We start from the raw sequence: 6,693 nt of genomic DNA on the forward strand, positions 1-6,693 counted from the left end.
ATTAAATCGTATTTTTTTCTCTTGTTAATCTTTCTTGGGTCAACCAGCCAAAAAATAATAATGAAAAGAAGGGCAGGGGGGGAACTCCCCCAAGATTGGAAGTAGCAAAGTTAGGATTTAAACCCACATTGATTTTATGTCAAAACCTGAACCCTAAACTACTGTGCAATACTAACTCCTCTCCCTTTCCCCCCATCTTCCCTAAAGCATATTTGCCCAACTGTTACCCAAAAGGCAAACCTCCCAAGGTTGACATTCTGGCAACCAGGGAAAGGATGCAAGTCCTTCCTGAATGTGAGACACTCCCTTCAACCATGCATACCTACAGTATGGAAGCCACGCTAAATAAGAGAAGCCTAGTAGATCCCTTTTGTACCACAGGTTTACTAATATGATTCAGATTTTTTTTAAGTCAGCCTTATTGAGGTATAATTTTCATGCAGTACAATTTTCCTTTATGAAGTACCATTCAATGTGTTTTGACAAAAAATGTACTGTTGTGTCACCACCAACACAATAAAAATATGGGCTATTTTCATTACCCCCCAAAGTTCTCTTGTGCTCCTTTGCAGGTAAGCCCTTGCCCCCATACCTAACCTTTGGCCACCATGGATCTATTTTCTCTTCCTGTAGTTTTTGCCTTTCCCAGAATGTTATATAAATTGAATCATACAATGTGTAGGCTTTTAGGTTTGACTTCTTCTATTTAGCATTATCTTTTGAGATTCATCTATGTTTTAGTTCATTTCTTTTTATTGCCAAGTAATATTCCATTGTAGGGATGTACTATACTTTTTTGAACATTTAAAAATATTTTATTTATTTATCTTTAGAGGGAAAGGGAAGGAGAGAGGGAGAGCAATATCAATGTATGGTTGCCTCTCATATGTCCCCTGCTGGGAACTGGCCTGCAACCCAGGCATGTGCCCTGACTGGGAATCAAATTGTGATCCTCTGGTTCTCAGCCCCACGCTCAATCCACTGAGCTACACCAGCCAGGGCGATGCACTATAATTTTTTAAACATTCATCAGTTGATAGACAATAGGGTCATTTCCAGCTTTGAGTGATAATTAATACAGTTGCTATTAATATTCATATACAGGTTTTTGCATAACACTTATCTTCATTTCTCTTAGGTAAATACTTAGGAGTTGGATTGTTGGGTCATTGCAGAGGTGTATACCTCACTTTATTTTTTTTAAACTGACATTATTTTTTTTCAAAAGCTGCCACACTGTTTCTAAAGTGGCTGCACCATTCTGAATTCCCACCAATAGTGCAAATGTCCTACTTGCTCCGCATTCTCACTAACAGTTGCATTAGGTCCATCTTTTTAATCTTAATGATTCTAACAGATGTGCATTTTATCTCATTATAGTTTGACTTTGCATTTTCCTAATGACTATTAGGGTGGTTGGTGAGACAGAAGAAAATGCAGAGAGCCAAATTTTCATTTTCCATTTCTAAGAGATGTGCACCAGCATTTAGAGGGTGGGGGCTTTGAGCTTTTCTTGGGTTATCATTGGATTAGAAAAGGACTGGGGGTGGTTGCTGTTGTGTGGCCCCTGGGCTGTTAGGGCATTGTAACACAGGAGGTTTTGGTTGATTTGCATAAACTGTAGTTTGCTCCACTAGACAATTGTTTGCCTGTGACTGTGTGGGGTGGTTAGGCATGTTTTGTTCTTGCTTTCCAGTAATTTCCAGTCCTGGGGACAGAAGCTCAGAAAAATAAAATGGCAGTCATGTTTCATGAGGTCATAGGCCTGCTCTGCAAATGGTGCCACATTAGCAAATGGTGCTGGCTTTGTCCTTTCAATAACTAATGATGCTGAATGTCCTTTCATGCGCTTGCCACTTGCATCTCTTCTTTGGTGAAGTGTCTATTTGAATCTTTTTGCCCATTTTTAAATTAAATTGTTTGTTTTCTTATGATTGAATTTCGAGTTCTTTATATAGTCTGAATACATGTCCCTCATCAGATACATGTTTTGCAAATATTTTCTTTTGGTCTGTGGCTCACTTTAAATTTTCTAAGCCTATCTTTTGAAGAGCAGAAGTTTGTAATTTTTTTTGGTACAGATTTTATTTATTTTTAGAGAGAGGGGCTGGGAGGGAGAAAGAGAGGGAGAGAGACATCAGTGTGTAGTTGCCTTTTGTGTACCCCCTAGTGGAGACCCAGCCCACAACCTAGGCATGTGCCCTAACTGGGAATTGAACCAGCAACTTCTTGGTTCACAGGCCTGCACTTAATCCACTGAGCTACACCAGCCAGGGCAAAGTTTGTAATTTTGGTGAAGGTCGATTATTGATTTTTTTCTCTTATTGTTAATTTTTCTCTGGTCATATATAAGATATCTTTGTCTAACCAGAGGTCAAAAGAACTTTTTTATGTTATATTCTTGAAGTTTTATAGTTTTGGCTTTTATAGTTATGTCTATGATCCATTTTGAGTTAATTTTTGTATATTGTACAAAGTAAGGGCTGAGGTTTATTTTTTTTGCATATATAGTAGTTCTCCCTTATCCAGTGTTTTGCTTTTCATGATTTCAGTTACCAGCAATCAACCATGGTTCAAAAATATTAAATGGAAAATTCTAGAAGAGATAATTCACAAGTTTAAATTGTGCACTGTTCTGAGTAGCTTAATGAAATCTTGCCCTGTCCCACTCCTTCTCACCCAGGCTGTGAATCATCCTTTTATCTAGCAGGTCCATGCTGTAGATGCTCACTGCCCATTAATCAGATAGTAACCTTCTCAGTTATCAGATCAACTGTCACAAAATCGGCATCACAGTGTTCAAGTCACCCTTATTTTACTTCATAATGGCTTCCAAACACAAGAATAGTGATGCAGGCAACTCACATGTGCCAAAAAGAAGCCATAAAGTGCTTTAAGTGAAAAAGTGAAAAGTTCTTGGCTTTAATAAGGCAAGAAACAAAACTGTATGCTGAGGTTGCTAAAATCTATGGTAAGAATGAGTCTTCTCACTGTGAAATTGTGAAGAGAGAAAATTTATGCTGGCTTTGCTGTTGTACCTTGAATTGCAAATGTTATGGCCACAGTGTGTGAAGGTGTTGAGGTAAGACGAAAAAAGCATTAAATTACAGGGTAGAAGATATTAACAGGAAATGCATTTTGATTGACAGCAATGTGTTACACCAGAAAGCATTGAGCTTACATGAAGACTTCAGCAAGGAATCCCATGAACTGGGTGACACCAAGTCATTTACTGCAAGTAAGTGATGGTTACACAGATTCAAGAGTAGGTTTAGACTGACGATATAAAAATTACTGGAGAAAGAGAGATTACATTCACATAACTTTTATTTTAGTATATTTTTATAATTGTTCTATTTTATTACTAGTCATCGATGTTAATTTTTACTGTGCCAATTTATAAACTTTATTATAGGTATGTATCTATAGGAACAAACAAACAAACAAATAAATAAATAAAGTTTGGTACTATCCACAGTTTCAGACATCCACTAGGGATTTTGGAATGCATCATCCACATAAAAGGGGGTAGTAGTATAGATATAAGATTTTGTCCCAATACCGTTTGTTGAAAAGACTATCTTTTCTCCACTGCATTGTCTTTGCACATGTGTAAAGAAATCAAGTGATCATACATGTGTGGGTTTACTTGTAGACTCTCTTTTCTGGTCTGTTGATCTGTATGTCTACCTTGATGCTGATGCCACACTGCTCTGTGAACTGTACAGTCATAGTAAGTCTTGAAATCAAATAGTACAGGTTTCCCCAATTTTTTCTTTTCAAAACTCGTTTTGGTTCTGTAGTATTCTTTGCTTTTCCATAAAAATTATAGAATCATCTTATCAATTTCTACAAAGAAGCCTGCTAGGATTTTGATTGAGATTGTGTCGAATCTATAGAGCAATTTGGGGAAGAATTGACATCTTAACCCAATTGAGTCTTCTGATCCATGAACACAGTGTGGCTCTCCATTTATTTAGGTCTTCTTTATTTATCAGTTTTTCATAATTTTCAGTATATAAATCTTGCACATATTTTGTTTGATTTATTTCCAAATATTTCATTCTTGCTGTGTTATTGTGAATTGTACTATTTGTTAAATGTCAATTTCCAATTAATATACAATTGGTTTTTGTATATTGACCTTGTGTCCTATAACTTTCACAAACTCACTTCATAGTTGTAGTAGGTTTTTGGTATACTCTGGGATCCTCTAGGTAGATGAGCATAATGTCTGTGAACAAAAACAGTTTTATTTCTTTGTTTTCAATCTTTGTGTCCTCCTTTTTTTTTTTCTTTGCTTAATTGTTCTGCTTAGATGTACAATGTTAAATAGAAGTGGCAAATGCAGACATTTTTGTCTTGTTTCTGATCTTAGGAGGAAAGCTTTCAGTCTTTTTACCATTTAGTGTGATGTTAGGTGTTGCTCATAAATGCTTTTTATCAAGTTAAGGATATTCCCTTCTATTCCTAGTTTCCTGAAAGTTTTTATTGTGATTCAATCTGAATTTTATCAAAAGCCTTTTCTGCACGAATTGAAATGATCATATGCTTTTTATTTTTCATTCTCTTGATATGGGTAGTTACACTGATTTCTTTTCAAAGGTTTAACCAGTCTTGCGTTCTTGGGATAAATCTTACTTGATCATGAGGTATTATTCTTTTCATGTATTGTTAAATTTGATTTGCTGATATTTTGTTGAGGATTTTTTGGTCTATGTTGATGAAAGATATTGGTCTGCAGTGTCTTTCACATTTGGTACAAATTGGGTTTTGAACTGGAGTTACTTTTTAAGTTGAAGAGCAGCAGTGTTACAAGGAGGCCATGCTTCTCTGAAGCACTCACTTTGCCTTCCTCTGCTCTCCTAAAGCACACTATCAACCTTTCTTCCCATAACTGCAGATGGCGCTGGACCCTCAAATAGTCCCTGCAGCTCAGAGCTTTGGAATTTTTGGTCTGCCTTTTCTGCTTCACTTCCAAACCAACAACACAATGCACAAGATAACAGAGACCTGGTCCCTGTATCTAGTAGTTACCTAAGCAGACACATAAACCTCAGCAGCCAGTAGCCCAAGAGATCCTGCAGTCATATCTCTATCTTTGCTTAGGGTCAATCTGATTGAGCTCCAGGAGTGCTTGCACACATGGTCACTGAGGTGCAAAGAATAGTGAGGGGAGATTGCATGTAGCTTATAAACTAGAGTATTTTAAAATCATCATCTGTACTTAGAAAAGGTTTGAGAGTTCTCTGTGCTAAGTACCCTGAATTATCTAAGAAGCATTCTGATGCTGAATAATGATTACAGGTGTACATAAAGTAGAAAGATTAGAGTCTCAGTTGCCTACTTAATATGTAAATGTATCCAGTTATGTGTGAGTGGTTTTAATGAAGTAACTTGCACTTCTGTTCCCTACATTGAGAGTGATTGATGGGGGCGGGGCGGGGGGGGGAACCACAACAACAACAAAAAACAGAACACTTTGGGACCCTATCAGAAATTAGCAGCCAGAAGGCCCTTTGAAAGGGCTCTGTGTGGCTGCCAGGCCTGGGGCTAGGAGGCAGTAGGACTAGATTTTAGCCCTGGCTTTAAATTGATTTCCACTTCTCTGGGCAATAGAGGTTAAACTTCCTTATCCCCAACTGAACTCAAGAGTTGTCGATGATGGATTGTGAAATTAGTTCACTTACTTTTTTACTTTGGATTGGTTCTCATTTCAACATTGAGGTATGGATAATAAGAATAGCAGCAACCAGGCACTGGGCTAAGTGCTTTGTTGATATTTACTTCAATCATCCTGAAAAACAGGAATTAATATATCCACATTTTATAGGTGGGGAAACCAAGGCTTTGAGAAGGTAAGCCACTTGCCTAACCTGACCTTGTAAATTAGTGGCTAGGCTAGGAGTCAAATTCAGATCTCCATGGCTGTACCACACTGCTTCTCCCACTGCTGAGGATGGTGACAGATGTCAGCCAGAATTCTCTTACACACCTGTAAGTAGATGAGCTTGGAGATACAAGGAATGTTCATGTGTCTGTGATGAAAAGCTAGATTCAGATGGTGATGAGGGTTGAACACTTCCTTGTGCACCTTAACATGCACGTACCCACACACACACACACACACACACACACATGTACCACTCTCAGATTTTCACAAGAAGGGTGAGGATTTGAATTGCATCTCTCCTGAGATCTGATTTAAAGAGTGTAAGACTACATTCTCTGTAGCAGTGAAGAGCTCCTCTCCCTCTGCAGAGGCCTTGCAGGGACTTTGGGAAGGTTGCTCTACTGAGTCTCTGTAATTGGAAAAAAAACTTGTTTGTAGCACTTACACACCAGATACTTCTCCAATCACTTTATATATATTAACTCATATAATTCTCACAACAGGCTTGTGAGAACCCTTACTATTCTCATTTTACAAATGGATAAACTGAGGCACAAAGAAGTTACTTAATTTGCCAAAGTCTCCCAAACAACAAGAGTTGGAGCTGGGATTTGAACCAAGATTGTGGTAACTTCAGACCTGTGGTGGTCCATATGGTAGCCACTAGCCACTTGTGGTTATTTAAATTTGAATGAATTAAAATTAAATTAAATTAAATTAAATTAAAAATTCAGTTTCTGCCCTGGCTGGTGTGGCTCAGTGGATTGAGCACCAGCTTCTGAACCAAAGCATCAGCAGAT

The sequence above is a fragment of the Artibeus jamaicensis genome, unplaced genomic scaffold (genome assembly GCF_021234435.1).
Source record: "Artibeus jamaicensis isolate MK-2021 breed Jamaican fruit bat unplaced genomic scaffold, CSHL_Jam_final contig_240, whole genome shotgun sequence".
Lineage (NCBI taxonomy): Eukaryota > Metazoa > Chordata > Mammalia > Chiroptera > Phyllostomidae > Artibeus > Artibeus jamaicensis.